Here is a 21,447-nt window from a genome sequence, read left to right as displayed (position 1 = left end):
TAAGAAGATTAATGATAGAATGATAAATGGCTTCTTCATCTAAAGGAAGTGAGGGATTCTTTTCTTCTTTTTCCTTTCTCTGTTTTTCTTGCTTAGAATTCAGACACTATTTTAGGAGACTGTAGAGCTTTCTTGATCTCACTCAGAATGTCATTTTTATGGATATGTGAAGTGTCCAGGCACTTTAAAGTGACACACTTTTAAAAAATCTAAGTAAAGAAAGAAAAAACTACTCATCCCAAAAACCTACATGGCCATAGGGATGAACGAAAATTTGCTCAGGACTGAGGACTCTGGGTCAGACCTGTTTAACACAGGTCTCCATAAAAAGCACATGCTGATGGCTCCATATGTTTTATTTTTATGTTTCTATCCATCCTCACCTGTCCTGACTGTGATTTGTTTTGTTTTGTTTTGTTTTTTCTCTCTTTGAGCCATGGAGATAGCAGCATGAGACACAGAACGGTGGTACATTGCTACATTGGTGGTTGCATTATTGCAAACTGAATAGTAAAGAGGGTGCCTTCCCCTCACAAAAGAAAGGCAGTAGGGAAGAGACCTCACAAGTGAGTGTGCCTTTTTCAGTGAAACAGCCCCTTTCTGCATCCACAGTCCAAGTTCTCTTACTTACCATCTTAGCCAAAGGCCGTGATGGATAAAGTATATCCCCATTTCCCTACCTGGTCCTAATGTTTTCATCTCTGTTCTGTCCAGTCAGCCATAGAGTCAGAAATGTTTTGTTGTATCCGTCAGATCCAATCTTACTTTTTTTTTTTTTTTTCCTTTTCTCCTTTGTCCATTAAAGATAGAAATTTTCTACTTTGTTTAGACAGTATAACCTGAGGTTTTGACTTCACCTTCTGACTTACATATTTGCTTTAATACAAGCCAAGACACAGATGATGGGTTCTGAGTGGGATCTCAATTAAAGATGACATTTGACTCAGCTTCCATTTCTTCCCACCAGAATTGGCCCCATCCTGCAAAGCCCATGGGTACTCCATAAGACTTCTCACCACAGGGGTCATCTACAAAGTAGGGCAAAGGTGTAATTGTAGTAAATGTTAATATACTCCTTGCTAGTTGTATCTTGCTAGTACAGTGATAGTTATGCAGCATTTATAATGTGCATTTGACCATGCAGGTATAGAAGGTTTCTGGAGTGTTTACAAGCATATAACATTGTACACTGACTACGTTTTTTTCAGTGAAGGGCTGTCAGAGACTGGTCTAGCCCCTCCTGAGTGTCTTCAATCTCCTAAAACTTCAGAAGAAGCACTTTAATTCCTTGTATTTTAAAATGGGGAAAAATACAAAGAAAGTCTGCATGTAACCTTTGGTGTATGCAATATAGCAATCTTCCTTCCTTCACAGAATCTCTTCTCTTATTCCTCCATAAGTAATCTGTCCTTTATTCTTCTTGGTTTTCAGGTCAATTTGACCTAGCAGGTTGTTCCTTGTCACATTTTCCTTCCTGTCACACTCCAAATTGCCGGTACCCATTTTCTACACATCAGCAGAACTATATCTGGAACTTTTATACACTTGGAAAAGACAAGGTTAACCATCCCACCCCCTTACTTGCCTACCAATGACATTGTCACCTTTTGCCTGGTAATCCAAATTATTCCTAATCTACATTTAAACAGCTAGTCAAGAAACTCCTGAGCTCTTCCCCTTCCCAAAGCCCTCCTTATATTCCTGCATCTTCCAGTAAATTGCATTTACCCTGTTAAAGCTGTAGCTAACTACAGACTGTGGGTTTTACACCATAAGCAGGGAGAAGAGATCCATTTTTCCTTCCTTCTAGAAATCTTTGTCCTTGTAAAAAAAAATAATGCTCATCTCGATCTTTTTTGGGGGGGTTGGGTTTTTTTTTTTTGGCTATGCAATTTCAATTTTGTCTCTGATCTTAGATGACGGTTTTTAAGTATCTAGTCATTCTTGTTACTTTCTTTTAAAGTGTCTCCATCTGATACAGATCTTTCTTTAAGTGGGGGCCCCAAATTCAATACAGCCCTTTAGGCTTGAGGCCCTTGTGTCTTTATCAAAGTTGAGCAAAATGGAAATATTATCTCAAGTGCCTTGCTGCCTCCCAGTATGGTATTTGGATTCACCACAACAGTATGACATTTTTAACTCATGACTCATATGTATTAGCTTGTGGTTCAGTACAACCCCTGACCCTTTTCTGTATAACAGCTTCCTAGCCAGCTGCTCCTCATTCTTTATTTATGCAGTTGACTCAGCTTGCCTACGTGAAGTACCATGCACTTCCGCCTATTCCATTTCAGCTCATCTTCCCCAGGTTGTCAAGATCATTTTGAATTCTCAGTGCATCTAGCTTCCTCCCTCTCAACTTGCTAACGCCTTGCGGGTGGTGATCATTAATAAACAACAAGCAGTATTGGGCAGCTCCATATATCACTATTTTGATAGGGAAACTGATAATTACCCTTTGTTTAGACATTTCAAACAATTTTACACACACACATTGTCACAGATCTTTGCAGACCATGTTTTCTTTAGTTTTGAGGATGTCAGGAGTGACAAGGTCAGAAGACTTCCCAAAGTCAAGACACAAGGGATTCAGTGCTTCTTCTCTGGCATGCTGTAGAACAGAAGTAGGTTGGTTTGACACCACTGTTTCCCAAAAAAAATCCATTCTGGAACTATTTGCCTCCACATTAACTTCCAAGTGCTTAGAATGGTTGGGGGAGCTTTGGTCCAACATCGTTTTAAAAATTCTGTTTACCCAATATAGCCATAATACACTGGCTCCTTTAATTTTTAAAGATAGACATCTAGGTGTCCCTCATGACAACCACCATCTTTGACAACCCCACACTAACCTCACTTCCTAAAACTGGATTCAGATCTTGGATACTCAATGTGTATTTATTAAGAGAGAGATCATTGCCAACATTGACTTGAATTATTTAAGGGAACAAAATAAACAAATCATCAAATTATGATTCTGACTAGTCAGTAATATTAGGAAATATTGGGGGAAAAAAAATTTTCTATCCACATTGCCTGATGATTTATAATCTTTCTGAAGAAAAAAGATCAATTTCAGCTGTAGAAATCATCTCTATTTTTCTAAATTTGCCCCACATTCATTACTATTTTCCTTGAAAAAAGATATTTTTCAGAAAATCTACCTTTAAGAAGAGAAAAATAAATTGACACTTTTGCTCCAGACTGCATAGTTTCAGCACACATATAACTTAATTCAGCATGGATCCACAGTACATTCCAGTCCGATCAAAACAACTTTGTTCATAATGTGATTTTCAGTGTTTGTGAGAATAGGTTATTGGTTAAACAGACGGGGGAAGAGGGGAGTGAAGAGAGCTTTTGAAGTTATGAGATCATAGAAAATTTATTCTGATGGTTGAATCAAGGGACTTGAAAACTGGTGATAAAAAAAGGATTTTGCAATTTCTCATGTCTAGATAAATTTGTATCTACTCAGGGCATTGCCCTTTTACTGTGGCTCAAAAACCTGTAAGACATCCAAGGTTACACAGCAGCAGGGCAACTTCCCTGGCTTCTAATAAATTTAAACCAAGAGGCCCCCTAAGATATTAAGACTAAAGCCAAAATAGTCTTCTGTCTGACAGGTTAAGGAAAAGCAAATGATCCTGCTCAAATAGATGCATGTTGCTGAATGGGTACTCAGGAGTCACTCTGCTAACATATATTAAAAGTGATATCAAAACAAATTTTCTTATTTGTGTCTGCAATTATGATTTATACTCAGTATAAAGCACCAGATACAACAGAAGAAAAGTGAACTTTAAAAGGTGAGGTGTTCAGAAAATGCAGCACCGAGAAGTAACTGAATGGTTCAAGTCAGTTAGCAAATAGCTACAAAGAAATTAATTCTTTGGGTTGGAGTCAGCCAGGTGGCATAATGATTTGCTGTGGGCTATCACAGGTTCTTGCATCTAAAAGCCTTTGCAGAGGTCAGCCCTGAGCTCTGTGTCCTTGCAGAGGCAAAGTGCCCAGAGCAAGGAGCAGAGACATTGCCACCTGCCCCCAAGATGCTTTGGTTTCAGCTCTTGCCCTGGCTAGCTGCCCACCAGAAACTACAGCTCTCTCCCCTAAAAGAGGTCCTTTCTTCCTTAAATTCTGCAGTGGCAGACAAATTGCCTGCCCTTTCACTCCAAGGATTTCCCTTCCCGCCCCCCCAGCAAAAAGAACATAATTCATATCGTTCTGCATCTGCAGAAGTGCTTATTAAAACTTGTGGACAACTTGTCCCTATGATTATCCCGCTTTTCTAAAATTGAGGGCATGCTTAGAGGAAAATAAAGACTGTTCATAACTCTCCCAGAGCAATAAATACATATGTAAATAAACAAACAAGACTCCCTCAGTTTCCTTAGGGAACTTCCACACAGCCTTAATGGGTATAATTCTGCTTGCTTGCCCCCAGTTAGAAGCAAAATAATCCCCTTTTATCACAAGTTCAGCATGGTAATGCCTGTTGTTGTCACGACTGTTATCCAGGAATGAAGATATTAAAAAAATGATTCTAGTTTTGAAAATGCTGATACGTGCCAATAAATTTGTGTATCAAAAGTGACAATGGGCTCTGTAAGAGCGATATAAGTTTAGTATTCAAATATTGTTACAGGTATTTGAATAACTAAATGTGGAGATTCATATCTCCCTTTTATCACTTACTTCAACAGTTTTGATGTCAACTATTCACCCCACTTAAAAAAGTCAGACCTGCAGATTTATTTAGCCTCACACATCACATATCCCCATCAACAACATCATGGACACATATGTAGCCTGGGCATGTATCCTCTCCAAAACTCACAGATAAAACTCCTGGTTCTGTCAACAGGAGTTATGCTTCTGTCAGGCTAGTGGGTTTGGATTTTTAGACACAGAATTCTCACCTCTAACCACAGTTTTGTTAGGCCACACTAACTGTAAAACAACAATAATAATAATGATAAAATCCAGCAAAGCATAAAAACTTGTAGAACAGTAATAGTGGTGCTTTTGCCATTTTTATGAGGCACTAATCTAGTTGCCTCATAAGGAAGCAGATTATGGTCTCATAAAACAGCACAATGGAGCTATGGTATAATGACTTTAGTAGGTACGGCAGCATCTTTACTACAGCTCCTCTCTCAACAAATTGTATGATGTAGGATGATAAGTATAAATATAAAATCAATCTAAATTTTATTTGATTGTGATTTCCACCTTATCAGGACAGAAAGAGATCACAAGAGAGCATGAAGTAGCAAAGACAAATACAAAACCTCAGCCTATAATAAAAGACAAGTTAATGCTTTCATCTGCCTAACTGTAGAAATATTTCAGCAGATGCCTGGAACACTAAAGGTATTTACACAATTCATACGAAGTAACAGCTTTAAAAGCAAGTTGTCAGCTATACAATAGGAAAGAGTAAAAAGGCAGAATTAAGTAAATGGAAGTACCCCTTCAGAAGCTGTCATTTACATCACATCAGTGTGTTTCATTTCTCTGTATGGAAGAATATTAAAAACATACCTTTTAAATGACTATATCACACATTTTATGCCAGCCTAGGAAAAAAGGTAAAATAAGAATTTTACTTGATTATGTATTTTTTCTGCTTTGTGATATTACAAAGGAGTAATTATACATAAGTCATTTTATATATTCATACAAAATGAATACTAACAGAATAAGACTCAGTATCCCAGTTATTTACAGTACAAAGACTGATAAACAATATACAGTAGCTGTATGTATTTACCAAGGGCCTGATCCAATGCTCAAAAAGTCCACTGGATGCCTTTTTGCATCAGTTACAAATATAATCTCATAGTATTGCCTCCATTTTTTTTATAACTTTGAATTTAAAAATCAGACAAGGACCTACTTTTATTTTAGTGGTTGTATAGTATGTAGCAGTGTGAAACCCAGGTCTGCAATTGCATTGTCTCAGTTCTAAGCCCCACTGCACTTCTAAATAAAACCTGAATCTCTCATGACCATCGATGATAGGACCATGAAAACTGTAGTTACTCCCAAATTTTTATAAACTTCTTATTGGACTTACAGTTCTATTTCTGAGTCATTAGAAAGCAGTTTGGAGGGATTCACAGAATCACATAATCATAAAATCATTCAGGTTGGAAAAGACCTTTGGGATCATCAAGTCCAACCACCAGCCCTACTCTACAAAGTTCTCCCCTACACCACATCCCCCAGCATCTCATCTAAACAACCCTTAAACACATCCAGGGATGGTGACTCCACCCCCTCCCCGGGCAGCCCATTCCACTGTCTGACCACTCTTTCTGTGAATTTTTTTTTTCCTAATGTCCAGTCTGAACCTCCCCTGTTGCAGTTTAAAGCCATTACCTCTTGTTCTGTCACTAATCACCTGTGAGAAGAGACCAGCACCAACCTCTCTACAATGTCCTTTCAGGGAGCTGTAGAGAGTGATGAGGTCTCCCCTCAGCCTTCTCCTCCTCAAACTGAACAGTCGCAGCTCCTTCAATCGCTCCTCATAGGATTTGTTCTCCAGGCCCTTCACCAGCTTTGTTGCCCTCCTCTGCACTCGCTCCAGCACTTTGATATCTCTCTTGTGTTGAGGTGCCCAAAACTGGACACAATCCTCAAGGTATGGCCTCACCAGTGCAGAGTACAGGGGACTATCACCTCCCTGCTTCTGCTGGTCACACTATTTCTATTACAAGCCAGAATGCCGTTGGCTTTCTTGGCCACCTGGGCACACTGCCGGCTCATGTTCAGCTGCTTGTCAATGAGAACCCCCAAATCCTTCCCTTCCAGACAGCACTCCAGCCACTCCTCCTCAAGCCTGTAGCCATGCAGGGGGTTGTTGTGGCCCAAGTGCAGGACCTGGCACTTGCCCTTGTTGAAGCTCATCCCGCTAACGTTGGCCACTGATCCAATCTATCCAAGTCTCTCTGTAGAGCCTCCCAATCTTCATGCAGATCGACACTCCTGCTTAACTTGGTGTCATCTGCTAATTTACTGGTAATACACTCTATGTCTTTATCAACATCATCAATAAAGATGTTAAACATAAATGGTCCCAACACCAAGCCCTGAGGAACATCACTTGTGACTGGCTGCCAGCTGGATTGTAATAGAATAGTTATTATTGTGCAGTGTTTCAACAGCATTGCAATTTTTGACACAGTCTTATGATGTCCAGTCCTTACAAAATCAGCCCTACCTGGTTCCATTTAAATGCTGCTTTGAGTTTTGGAGTCTCCTGCTGCTTCCCTTAGTCATCTTCCATGGTTGTATGACAGGCCCTCATAAGAGCTGTGGTCAGGTATACCTCCCCATACCTCTGCACTGCTAAATTACTATTTGTGTTCTAGGATTAAGACTTTTAGGTGCCAGAAGAACAAATGACAGTACCTGATCTGAAGAGTCTATAAACTGAAAAGTAAGTTTTGCAAATTTCTAGTATACCTTGTTCATGTGCCACCCTGCTCTCGGAAAATGACCCCTCAAGCAGCTGAAAGTCCTGCAGGCTTACTCTCTCACATATTTTTTCTCCACACAGCTGCTGCAGAGGTAGCTCCTATGGAAGTAGGCACTGCTTTGCTAAACATGCCAGGTGTTTCACATGGTCTGCAGGATCTCATGGATGCTCTCTACATGGTTGGATGGATAGATGGATAGATGGATGGATGGATAGATAGATAGATAGATAGAGAGATAGATAGATAGATAGATAGACAGACAGACATAGTCAATGCTTCATTTGTTTCGTTCCTTCATGATTTTATCCCAGCAAGCTCCATGAGTCAACCACTACCTTGTCTGCTTTCAGCTACACTAGCAACAACAATTCACCGTTGTCTCCTCATGCTACCTGATTTTTTCTCTAGCCAAAGATTTTTTTTAATAGCAGCATGAAATTGGTCTAATGACTGAAGTGAAACAGCAGCCCAACAAGTCCTTTATATTACAGATGTTCACAAGTCCTGCCTCCAGAGCTGTGTCTTACAGATACAAGTAAGATTTGGATTTTTGGAGGGGCTGGACATTCAAGCAGATCTTAGCAAGGCTTTTACTTATTCAGCCTTACAAAGAATCAGCTTAAAGGTACTGTGATACCTACAGTCATCTTCTACAGGAATTTATCTCAAAGTTTGTTTTTTTCTATACAGCCCCCTCTGTCACTGCAAGTTGGAGCCAAATTGATCATAAAAATGGTAGGTGACAGCTAGAAGGGAGCCTTTCAGACATTTTGAGGATCGCATACTGAGCAGAGTAATGTCAAAGAGCACTGTCTCTGGTGAGACTGGGAAAAACAAGACTCCTTAGTTGAAACTGAGCTTGCTAACAGATGAACATGCAGAAGACTTGATGGAACAGGACTAAATGCATCAGGAATGCAAGGACCAAACATGTGGAAAGGTAAAATGCATGTATCCACCAGAATCAGAGATATAACTGTCTGTTAGCAAACAGAAATCCAGTTTTATATATATATATATATATATATATATATGTCATAAATTACTAAAAGAGTACCTAAAGATCTTTGAGTTTTAGCTGTTGGATTGTCTCTGTCTCTCATTTCTTCCTTACAGTTTTATTTTTTATATAATCCGAAATAAAGATACATGGCCTGGGAAGCACGATGCTATTGCTGTGGTTTGCAACAACCAGGCAGCTGTCTAGCAGCAGGATAAACTGACACAGAAGCAAAGTTATCTTACTTTTATGTAAATTCCATCTTTGACCTACCTGCAGCTGGCAGTGCATATTTTATTGTGTTCAGTGGGTTTTCATTAGACCCCTTGTCATTTGCTGAAAAGTATTTTAACTTCATTTAAATCTCCTTGTGCCTCAGAAATGTCAATAAATGTCATTGTTATCATCAGTTTTGTCCTGGGTTGGCTTTTCTGAGTTTTCTGTCTTTAGATTTGATTAAAATTGGGAAATAAATAGCGAATAACATATTGATTGCGGACTGGGAAAGGTTGCAGATAATTTATTATCTGGTGAGCATGATACCAAGGTTTTTCTACCAGAATCTTCAGACTAATGAAATTCATTCTGATGGGAAAGAGGGGTTTGTAACTATTCTTTAGTGCAAAGTAGTTTTGCAAGTCTTTGTTTGGTCATCTATAGACCATAAATCAAGTTAAGATCAATGGTAGTTACCCCATACTGTTAGTTTAGCAGACCTTAAAAAAGAAGCTATTAGAGATTATTAAATCTGAAATCAAAATGCCTTGCTTATAGGGGGAAAAAAAAAATCAACAGACATTGTCTGTGAACATTAATCTAAACCACAATTCATTGTATTAGCAGTAGTTTCATTATATTGCTTTATCCAGCCTTACAGAAGAGTATTTGGAGCTGTATGTCCTAAACTGACATTTTTTCATTCTCCAATACTGCATCACTAGCCAAGAGAATGAAAACTTAACCCACCAGCATAAACTTCCACACTTTTTGTCATACCAATGAAATCTCAAGAATCTTCCTGCTTTCAAACATTTCCATGAATAGGAAAATCTGAGCATAACAATGGTAATGATTTAGAGGAAGCAAAATGAGACAAAACCAGGTAAGGCATCAGTCAAACTCTTCAGTCTTTCCTGTTTCCTTCTCAAAGAGCACCCGATCCCAGGCCCAGTTAGTCTACAGAAGCTCATGTACAATTTCAGTTGTAGCTACAGTTAAGAGTCATTGCCTCTAACTGCTGTCACAAGAGTCCCCCTCCTCATGTTGATCTTATGCCCTTTGTCACTAATGGCAGCGGGAACCACTCTCTGTAACAATCCTGCTGTGATGGCGGCAGGGCCAACATTTTCAGCACACAGTATTTGGCAGGAGGGCCGCCTTCCACTTGTGGCAACTCAGGATAATGCCTGATTCACAAGTGGAGACTCCAGGTATTACTGCAACTCAAACAGTAATCAGAAAGCTTCTCAATATGTCTGGTGGGCTGAACAATCACTATTATCTTTTATTCCCCTGAACTACCAACAGTGCTGCTGTGTATTAAGAGTACAGGTCAGCTCATATAAACAAGTGTTCTACCACACCATAAGAAATCACAGAATGCCAGCAAACTCAAGAGGAGCATTAACAGTAATAGAGCTGTTGGTGGAAGCTGGACCCCAATCATAAACCCTCTCCCCACCTTCAGCCCCCCAGAATCATAGTAACTGTTCTGTGGCTTAAACAGACTTACAGACTGGATGCCAATGCATGCCATTGATGCTAACCCCCAGTAGCACAGGAGAAATATATCACAGTTTTCCAGAAATATCTGAGACAAATTTCCATCATCTCTGAGTACCTGGCAATCTTTAATCTGCTCATTCTCACTCCACTGAAGGTAAGGAACAGCCACAATCTGCATCTTCAGAAATAACATTTTGCATCACATGGGATCACCTGCTGAGCAGGTTAAAACAGGTTTTGTGGTTACTATAGCATCAAATTTAAGAGACCCTGAATTATTCAAACAGTTCACCAGAGTGAGAGAATATGGCAAGTGCAGAGTAGCAGCCAAACATAAGCAACCAACATACTAAAAGGCACCAGTTTAGGCATGTTAGTCCCTACAAAGCATGCATAGTGTCTGTTGCTATTGCCTTGCTGTTTGTAGAGGGTAGCAGTAATATATATTAATCACTCCATTTAAGAGACACAGATGAACAATGCTCAGCAGCACTGATATACCAGTGTAATACCCATATAATAACAGCTAATACACAGTACCTGTCCCTAGCTTGTGATCAGATTTTGCATTCATCTCCGCAGTCAGGAAGGCTGCCACTCTAAAGTGATGCTATCAGTCAAACAATGTATTAACAGATGATTAGCAGTAATAAAATGTAAGCCATTCTAGTTGTACTGGAAAGCCTGAATTCAGTTCCTCTGCAGCATTTTGGACAAAACAAATGTGTGGACACAACATTATGTGGTAAAATAAGAAAGGATTAAACATAATATTATCTTCTGAGCATTTATAAAGAATAAATGTTTTCATGTACAAACTTTGTGTGCAGTTGGAGAACAAAGTTACCATTTATAAAAGGAAAGGACTCTTGTAGAAAAGGACTAGCCAGAAGAGCTGTCTCAGTGATAACAGAGATAGAAATGAACTGTCTAGAGATGAGATGCCCTCATGTAAGGTATTGAGCTACATTAAATTTGTTCTGTGTTTTATTCATTTGTAATATAAAGGGGTCATGGTTTATTTATTAAGAGATCAGATGGTTGTATTGCTCTTGAGCCATTGCTTTTGTACTAATGTAAAAACAGAAATATAGAGCATGTAGAAAAAATAGCCCAGATTTGAAGGTGAGCAAAACGGCAAACAGAGCACAGAATCATCCCTGTGCTTCGATTTCAAACTGAACTGTGGCATTAGCCTGTGAACCACAGTTCTCAACCTCATTGCTTCTCTATCCAGATCCCTTCTTCCACCAGCAGACTGCTAATGGCATTGCTGTTAAAGAAGAAACAGACTCTTGCGTCAGCTGTGGTCCTTTTGGGACAGATTCTATAAAAGTAAATAAAAGATAAACATTACTGAAGTTATTCTGCTTCTTGCCCCAAATTATTCAGACAGTGCCAATGACCTGAACAACAAAAGACTACTTATTTTCAGTTGCAACCAACAGGGAAAGATAGACTCTGGAGAGTTATTTAACATAGAAACATATCTCATGTTTCATCTTCCAACATTTCTAGCCAAGCTAGAAATGGATTTTCAAGAATATCTAAGAGATTTCAGCAAGAAAAAATCCACTAAAACTAATTGGACTTTTGCTCCTAGTTGCTTTTCACTCTCCTCATTAAACCAAAGGCACTCTTTTCACCAGATCTGTACCTAGATTACAAATGTCTGCAGCATTTCCCAAGGTATGATTAGATTTAGTAGCTTCCTTCACTGCCCAAATATTAACACAATCTAACAACTCAGAAAAATTGAGTCCAGATGCACACTAGTTTCATGCCCTGACCACTAAGCTGCCCTCAGGTATTCATACATGGGGGAACAATATATCAACATCTACGAGAATGAAACCTTGCTGTTACAGACAATACATTTGTCTCATAACAAATACAGAGCATGGTCACTAGAACTTCATTTCCATGGAATTCACACATATCTCGAACCACTAGAAATTAGTGCAAGATATCTAACTGAAAAGATAAACAAAGAAAAATCTTGGAATAAGGGATTTTTACATGAGTATTATTATTCTGTGTTTCCACTGCAGCTTCTCATTGTTTCCATCACTGTGCTTCAGGCAATGACAAACCCTTTCACCTTAAAACCAATCAATGGGATGTTTGAAATGGTATGTAGGGGAGAGGGATGCGTGTATATAAATTTTTTTCTGATTTCCCATGACATCCACTTAGCAATGATTCCATGACACCCTATCCACGCACTGGGCAGCCTCTGTATTTTAAACTGCAACATTACACCACTTCAAAGCTAGAATAGATTTGCTCCCTACACTCCTGATTCTTCGCTAATGCCTGCTGCTGACACAGAGGCAACTGAGCAGTGTTGACGGACCTCAGAGATGCTTCTCTGCCCCTGCTGTGATGAGAGGGCAAAAGGAGAAGAAACAAAGTCAATTAACAACTTGAGAAGGGTGTCAAGGGATTAAATATTGTTCTGAGTTTCAGTATGAGGTGTGAAATGAGTCCCAGCTCCAGTTTATCCACTGGTAAGAGAGGAGCGGGCTGCAGAGATAGATAGGGAGGAAGAGGCTGCAAAGGGAAGGTGAGCAAATGACACTCCAGACAAAGAGAGGAAGCCTGCATCAGTCCAAACCTTTAGGTACAACTTTGTTGAGAAGAAACATGTAGTTGTCTCATGCATAGACTCTCCTGTGGCTATTGAAGGGTTCAGTTTATACTTTTGCAGTACCCCTTGTGCCCAGCATCAGGGAAGGACTGATCAGGGATGTACAGCCTCCCAGTTTTTCTTGGCTTTCCCTTTGCCCATTGCCAGTGGAAATATCCAGACCATGGAAGGGCAGCACTTGGTCTGTGAGCAAAAGCAGAGTCATCAGGAGAGGAGAGCTGTACTCTTGATCTATCTGCCTGGCTGAGTAACGCAAAGTCACGATTTAGTTCCTTGTGACTATCTGAAGCTTGAAGTTCATGTCACAACAGGAATTTGGAAAGCCCCTCATCAGGCAGACTGTCTTCTAAGGTCTAGATGTGTCAGTGAGCAGAACAACTTTCCTCACACACTTTATTACAGTTAAACATCTGGTTCTTAACCCCTTTCCACCTTCCAGACCCCTGTACCTTTTCATTGTCCATTTCAGTAAACCATCTTCTTTTTTTTAGACAAGTTGTAGTTCAGAAAACCTTTGCAACCCCTAGCATTACAAAGTTTGCTGAAATGAATCCAGCTCATTAATCAAGCAGAGAAAAATGCGTATCTGCACTGTCTTAGTGAATGTCACAGAGTGTATAACAAAAGAAATGTTTAATTATACTGTCACTAAAGCTTATTCAGACCCCCACCATCCTCCTCATCCCAGTACGATGGCAATAATCAAGCTAATCAGGAAGCTGGTGTTTATAAATCAATTAATATATCAATTAATGCACTGCTTAATGTGCTGCCTAGAGCAGCTATTATTGGCAGTACATGTCAGTTAATTGTTTCTATCCTACCCTACTGGCTCAGTGGGAATTTACTGGCAGAAGGCATCTCATATTCATTTTACTGATATTGAGAAAGATGACGGACTCTTGCATTCTGGGTGGTTGGATGCAATAACCAGTATGCCTCCCTGTTCCACTGCCTGAAGAAAAAAGTCTTCCTCCCTAACATCCTACCATAAATAGAGGGTGAAACGCATTCCTTTGCAATATAGGATGTAATCAAGGACATTGCATTTCAGACTGCATCACACCCAGCCCCTTCTTCCCTGGCAGCAGTGTCAAGGCCTGCTGAGGGACTACACAAGGCACAATACCAGCCTAACAGTTGATGCTGTAGGATGTATCTGACATACCAGTAGGGACCCTACACCTTTCAAAAACTGTTAAATGAGTATTGTGTGATGTAGCTGTGAATAATTGCAACCTGCTTTTCCTCAACTCAGCAGCACACCACAAATCAGAAATTAGCCACAGAGATGTAGTCACAGAAGAAGTTAATGTCACAGTAAGGTGAAGGACCTTTTGCTTTGAAGACAAGTATAGTGAAGACAGGATGGAGTGTCTTGGCATTAGAATCAGGGGGAAGGCCAACAGGGCAGATGTCAAAATGGGAGTCTATTATAGGCCATCCAACCAGGACAGAAATATACTATAGGCACTTAGAAGAAATCTCATGATTACTTCACCTTGTTCTTGTGGGAGACTAACTTCCCAGACATCTGCTGGAAATAAAACACAGCAGAGTGGGACCTGTGGTGGATGGAGGAAGCAAGCAGTCGATTCAATGTGAATCATAAAGCAAGCTTCAACTTTATTGAAAGAAATCACACCTTATATAAGCACTAACTATAATTATGCATACTAATCATAAATCTGTTGGATACATCTAAAAGATTGCCTTATAATATCCCAGCCCCTTGTGGTATTTCAAGTATGTCACAACATCCTCCTTCTTCTGGCTTGTTTTTTTCCCAAAGGTTGTTTACCATTATAATCAAGGCTGTTCTGTGCCTCAGTTTCTCCCTTTGTTAGCATAACTGTGCCCTGAATCTCCTTCCTTGTTAGCATAACTGTACCCTGGGTTTTTTCTTTTGTTTACATCAGGTGGTTGTAATCAGCTCCTGCATAGATCCATGACCTTGTTCTGCAAGCCATTCTCCAACAGGGACCAGTCCTGGAGATTCATGGAATGTGTGGAAGACAACTTTGTGATGCAGCTGGTGAGTGAACCGACCAGAGAAGGTGCCCTGCTGGATCTCGTCTTTGTGAACAGAGAAGGAGTGGGGGATGATGTGGCACTTGGAGGACGACTAGGGCACAGCGATCACGAAATAAGAGAGTTCTCCATTCTTAGGGAGACCAGGAGAGGGAGCAGCAGAACTGCCATCCTGGATTTCCAAAGGGCTCTTTGTCTTGTTTGGGCACCTGCTTGAAAGGATCCTTTGGGACACTGTCCTGAAGGGTACAGGGGTCCAGGAAGGCTGGACACTCTAAGAAGGAAGTGTTAACGGCTCAGGAGCAGGCGGTCCCCAGGTGCTCTAAGAGAAGCCAGAATCAGAGAAGACCACCCTGGCTGAACAGGGAGCTTTGTCTGCAACTCAGGGACAAAAGGAGAGTTTACAGCCTTTGGAAGAAGGGGCTAGACACTCACAGTGATTACAGAGATGCTGTGAGGCTATGAAGGGTGGAAGTCAGGTGGTCTAAAGCCCAGCTGGAAATTAGTCTGGCTTCAGCAATCAAGGACAACAAGAAATGTTTCTATAAGTATGTCAACAACAAATGAAAGACCAGGGAGACCCTCCACCCATCTAGACACAGGCAATGGGTGATGAGGAGAACGCTGAGGTCCTTAATGCCTTCTTTGCCTCAGTCTTTAATAACAAGAATAGTTGTACTGAGGGAATCCCGCCTTCTCAGCCAGAAAACAGACTGGGAGAACAACCCCCCCGCAATCCAGGAGTAGATAGTGACCTGCTACATCACACAGACACACACAAGTCTATGGGACAGGATGGGATACACATGAGGGTGCTGAAGGAGCTGGCTGGGAACAACCAGATGCTCAGGCCCAGTCAGCATGGGTTTATGAAAGGCAGGTCCTGCTTGACGAACCTGATCTCCTTTTACAACAATGCGACCCATTTAGTGGATGAGGGAAATGCTGTAGATGTTGTCTACCTTGACTTTAGCAATGCCTTTGACACCGTTTTCCACAGTATTTTCCTGGCAAAAATGGCTGCTCACGGCTTGGATGGGCACACGCTTTGCTGGGGAAAAAACTGGCTGGATGGCCGGGCCCAAAGAGTTGTGGTGAATGGAGTTAAATCCAGTTGGCGGCTGGTCACGAGTGGTGTCCTCCAGAGCTCGGTGTTGGGGCCACTCCTGTTTAACATCTTTCTCGATGATCTAGACGAGGGGATCCCCTCAGTCAGTTTGCAGATGACACCCAGTTGGGTGGGAGTGTTGATCTGCTCGAGGGCAGGGAGGCTCTGCAGAGAGACCTGGACAGGCTGGAGCCATGGGCTGAGCCCAACTGCAGGAGTTTCCATAAGGCCAAATGCCGGGGGCTGCCCTTGGGCCACAACAACCCCCAGCAGCGCTACAGGCTTGGGGAGGAGTGGCTGGAGAGCTGCCAGTCAGAGAGGGACCTGGGGGTGTTGATTGACAGCCGGCTGAACAGGAGCCAGCAGTGTGCCCAGGTGGCCAAGAAGGCCAATGGCATCCTGGCTTGTGTCAGCAATAGCGTGGCCAGCAGGGACAGGGAAGGGATCTGACCCCTGGACTCGGCACTGGTGAGGCCGCCCCTCGATTCCTGTGTTCAGTTTTGGGCCCCTCACTCCAAAAAGGACATTGAATGACTCGAGCGTGTCCAGAGAAGGGCAACGGAGCTGGTGCAGGCTCTGGAGCACAGGTCGTACGGAGAGCGGCTGAGGGAACTGGGGGGGTTTAGTCTGGAGAAGAGGAGGCTGAGGGGAGATCTCATCGCCCTCTACAGCTACCTGAAAGGAGGTTGCAGAGAGCTGGGGATGAGCCTCTTTAAACAAGTAACAAGGTGATGGCCTCAAGTTGCACCAGGGAAGGCTTAGACTGGCTATTAGGAAGCATTTCTTTCCAGAACGGGTTGTGAGGTGTTGGAATGGGCTGCCCAGGGAGGTGGTGGAGTCCCCATCCCTGGAGATGTTTAAGAGTTGGCTTGACATAGCGCTGAGGGATATGGTGTAGCTGGGAATGGTCATTTTTAGGTTAATGGTTGGAGGTCTTTTCCAACCTAGATGATTCTGTGACCTTATGGACTCCTGTCCATCAGTCTGCTATTTCAGCCCTGCTGCTTTTCCTGAGGTTCACTTCCTTTTAATGTCAGTACATAAAACACAGACTTACCAATCATGCTCAAGCTTGATTGCTAGTGAACCCTGACAATATACCTTGTAATAGTCTGTCACCAGTATAAGATGCTGTCTTGTCTTTTCTCCTCTGATGTAAAATACAAGAGTGACCTGCACATTTAAGCAAAATGGTAACAAGTTTCGCACAATAAATTTTTCACACCACCACACACTTGATTCTTCAGTATTAGTTAGTGCAGCTGTCAGTACCTATTAAATATAGCCTTGTATTAAAATGGCATGAGCTGAATTACCCATTCAGGTTACAGCAGACTTTTCTTGAGGAATGATTTTTTTTTTTTTTTTTTTTTTTTTTTTTTTTTTAGGGGGGTATTTGTCCATATATACAGAGAAAAGAAACAGCATTGGGTAGAAACATCAGTTCAGTTCCTTTTCTATCTTGTTTTCATCTTTCCTTCTTCTGCCTTCTTTTCCCAAACTATGAAGACAACATCTTAACTTTCATTATTGCTAAAAAAAGTATAAATAAGAAATTTTTCTGCTATGAGAGGTTATTATAGATGAGCAATCAAGTTCTAATTCTACTTAGCTACATAATTGTTCTAGTTAAATTATATTACTTTGAGCATATGACATATCAATTCATGGGCTTTCTATACAATTAGAGTGTAATAAATCAAAGTAATTTGCTGCTATATTACATGCAGACACTTATGTGAGGGCTTGTTATCTTCAACCTGCCACAAAAAGTTTTGTACCTTTGTACATGCAAAAACTATATAATAGAATATGGCAATAATTTGCCTAATTTTAAATTCTGGGATAGCTGAGTTTTCACACACATCTTACAAGAGCCTATGTCTTTATAGATATCCCTTCAACAAAAACCAGCAAGTCAGACAAACAAAACAGAGAAGCAACAAGATATTAATGCTGAACATCCTCCACACAAACCCAAGAAAAGCTCAAAAAAGCTCAAAAGAGCAAATGCAAAACAGATAGTGACATAAACCAAATCAGTCCAGAAAGTCCTCATATGTGGAGAAACTGACTCCAGCCATTATGAGATAAGGTATTGACTCTGAACAACATCCTTATTAAGTAAGATACCAAAGAAGGGAAATACATACCATGTACTAGAAAACACAAATGGAAAAAAAAATTCTGGAGCTGTGAAATTGGTGGTGAATGTGGAATGGATGATACTTGCAAAGGCACTCTTTATTGACTGAGCACTGCTTCAAATGAATGGAAAAGAGCTCTCAGCAGCTAAGGGAGCTAAAATAGTTCAGTGCTCAATATGTTTGAAAAGCTCTCTCTGTAGCATGCAAACCCCAGCAGTTTTCAAACTTGCAAAATACTGAATAACTACATGCACTTCCACTATCCAAAATCCTGGGTTCAGTACTGGTGCAGTTTGCAGCAGCATTCATGTTTTTAATGAGAGATACCTGCCAAAGAATCTTTTTTGTCTCAAGTTAGCCCCATAAATAGAAAAATTTTTGAAACATACGCAGCCTGTGTAATCTCAGCACTGGAATGAGGGGCAAAAGTTCAAAACTGAAGGAGCATGCCATTTCCCAAGCCAAAATGAAGGCATATAGTCATAGTTTGAAGCACCATAGTTGGCTTCAGATTACAGTAAGTGAAAATAGCTTTAACGCTCCAACACCCACTCCCTGTTGGGGAAAAACACCTTTTCCAGGATTTTTTTTTTTTTTTTCCAGTTGCAAAAACACAAGGTTGGTTTTAATCTAAAAAGAATTTTCACAGGAATGGACTGTTTAGTGTCATGTCATTTACTTTGTAGTTTTCAAGGGATTTAAACCAAAAGAATTGGAACCTTTCAGAAATACACAAGAACCTTAAACTATACCAAAACCATCCCTCTGTAGAAATTAAGGCATAGCTATCCACAGATGCACTTCTTAAAGGTAGAGGTGTAAAGTCTCAGGACTGATACTACCTGCTGTGCAGTACCAACAACTCAGTTGAAACCTATATGTAGAGGAAATTTCACATAGCCTTAGATGTCTTGACCCTCTGACAAGGTCTAGAAAGAGTTAATTGTTCTGAAGGCCATGTTTCAGCAAAGAAACATCATCAGCTAGAAATGACAGCATACACAACAAGTAATATTCTGCCTCTCTGTGAACTTTTCATTAATGGACTTCATGGAAGAGAATTTCCCAAGTCTGGAGATGCAGCTGAAGAAATATTGGAGGAGATGCTGGGCATGATTCAATGACTGCCTTTGAGTCAAGACATAGAAGGCACATTTCTGGATGGGAACGTGAAAGAGTGCTAACAAAGCAGTGCTGAAGAAGGCAAGCTAACAAAGGACAAAAGGAATTTGCCATATATGATGGTTAGGATGAGAAGTTGGAAGATGACATGAAAGAAAAAGTCAAAGAGAAATAAATCTAGTTCCAGGCAATGGAGAATGAGACAAAGTAACCAAGATGAAGGCAAGAAAAGAATGAAAATAAACAAAGATTTGCCATATTTAACTTAGCGTGACTATGGGCGCCTGTTAGCAAGCCTGTCATCAGCAGAAATGAAGGGAACAGCAGCATACATTTTACCACTCTGGGGTTAAAATCGACACCTAATGCAAACATAAAGAATTATCCAAACAGATTGTGGTTTTAAAAATATTCATGAATGCTCATAATTGTATAAATAATAAATTAGTAAGAAATGGGATATGCAGTAAAAAAGCAGACTGATTTATGTGCGCCACAGAGAAAGCCCCTCAGTGCTGAGGACAAAAAAAGAAAGCACCAGACTGAAAATGGACACACCAGTTCTACACAGAAAACATCTGCCGAATCATGGACCATTACAGTGCCTCCTATGAGGAGAAGCTGAAGTTACACTTTCCTATCAAGGAGAAAAGTTAGCAGTCTCCTGGCTGTACTAATAAATTACTTCCGAACAGCTCCAAATCTATCACATCACTCTTGCCAAGCAGCTCCAAATCCATCACAAGTTACTACTAAAATGAGAAATGGTGAGAGAAGTTTGTTGGTAGAGCCCAGAGCCCAGAAGACAGAAAGAAAAGAATGACAGACTGCATCTTCCATCAGCATGAACCAGTTGACATGTCTCTATAGATGACTACTCAGAGATGAGATTGTCAAAAAATACTTCTTCTGGTAAAATGTATCGAGAAAATTATACATGGTTGCCTGTTGAAGAGGTTGCCATTTTGCAGTGGGAAAAAACCCAAACCAGCAAACAAAACAAAACATGAGAACAGCAACAAAAATAGCATGTATTAACACTATCCAAAAGGCCCATGGGAAGTTAAAATCACTTTGATAAATACAGATTATTCAGTCTTTATTCAGTCTTTAATGCTTTAATCCTGTAAAGCACTATATAAATGCTAAGAATAGATTACTGGTTGCTCTCCCTATGACACTACTTCTTCCTCCATCGGTGCAGTTATGCCTAAACATTGACTACACAATAAGGTGTTTTTTTTCTCCCATCCTCTCCTCTTACACAGGTAATTATCTAGACATAGTCTTCAAGGGAATCATCACCATCTCTTATGAAATATCCACTTAGTGTGTTGAAGTCACTAAACACAATTACAATTATTGCTGCTGGGAAAAATGACCAATTTTTTTTTTTTTTTTTTTTGTTTTAGTTTTCATTCTTAATACTTTTATTTCTCTAAGTGTTCCTTCATATGGAGAAAGATAGAAATAAGAATTTTCTCTGTAATTTTGAATATTCGCTTTTGTAATAAGTGTTCTGGGGATGTTAATTAAAAGCCTTTGTAATGTCTCTGTCTCTGATTAGGGTATTAACCTATCAGAACACACATTATTTTCTGTGTCTCAGAATTGGAAAAGTTATGTTCATACAACTTTTTCTCATTTGTTCACTAAGAAGTGAATTAGTGAAAGATTGCCAATGACCATCATATGTCTATTCTGTGAAGTTGAAAAAAACCTTCAAAGAACCCTTGAACATAGCTCCCTTTGACATCTTAATGCAATCTTTACTGTTAAGCTTCCTAGCTGATTTCCTATGTAATAGATGCAAGATTTTTATGCAATTCCTAGCTTGTTTCCTACAACACATGAATGACAGCATATCTTAAGTGCTATGTCTGCAGTGTAAGCCACAAAGTGTTTTTCAAGTAATCATGAAATCTAAAGTGGGTTGCTTACCATGACTGAGTAATGTATTCTAGAGATATGAGTGCTTTTGTATATTTAACGTTGTGATTTTCTCTTGATCTCAGCTATCACATTTAAAAGTATCCTAATCTTGAAGTTTTATAGCTCGTCTTGGAAGTTTATCAAGCAAAGCTTTCATGAAACATACATATATACTTGGATATATCACATATTCTTATTTCTTCGTTTTGGTAATCATCAGCCTTTTCCTATCCTTCATGACATTTGCT

This window comes from Athene cunicularia (genome assembly GCF_003259725.1).
Source record: "Athene cunicularia isolate RWA chromosome 1 unlocalized genomic scaffold, athCun1 chr1_part1, whole genome shotgun sequence".
Classification (NCBI taxonomy): Eukaryota; Metazoa; Chordata; class Aves; order Strigiformes; family Strigidae; genus Athene; species Athene cunicularia.
The sequence above is the reverse complement of the archived record's forward strand: the minus strand, read 5'-3'. Positions refer to the sequence as shown.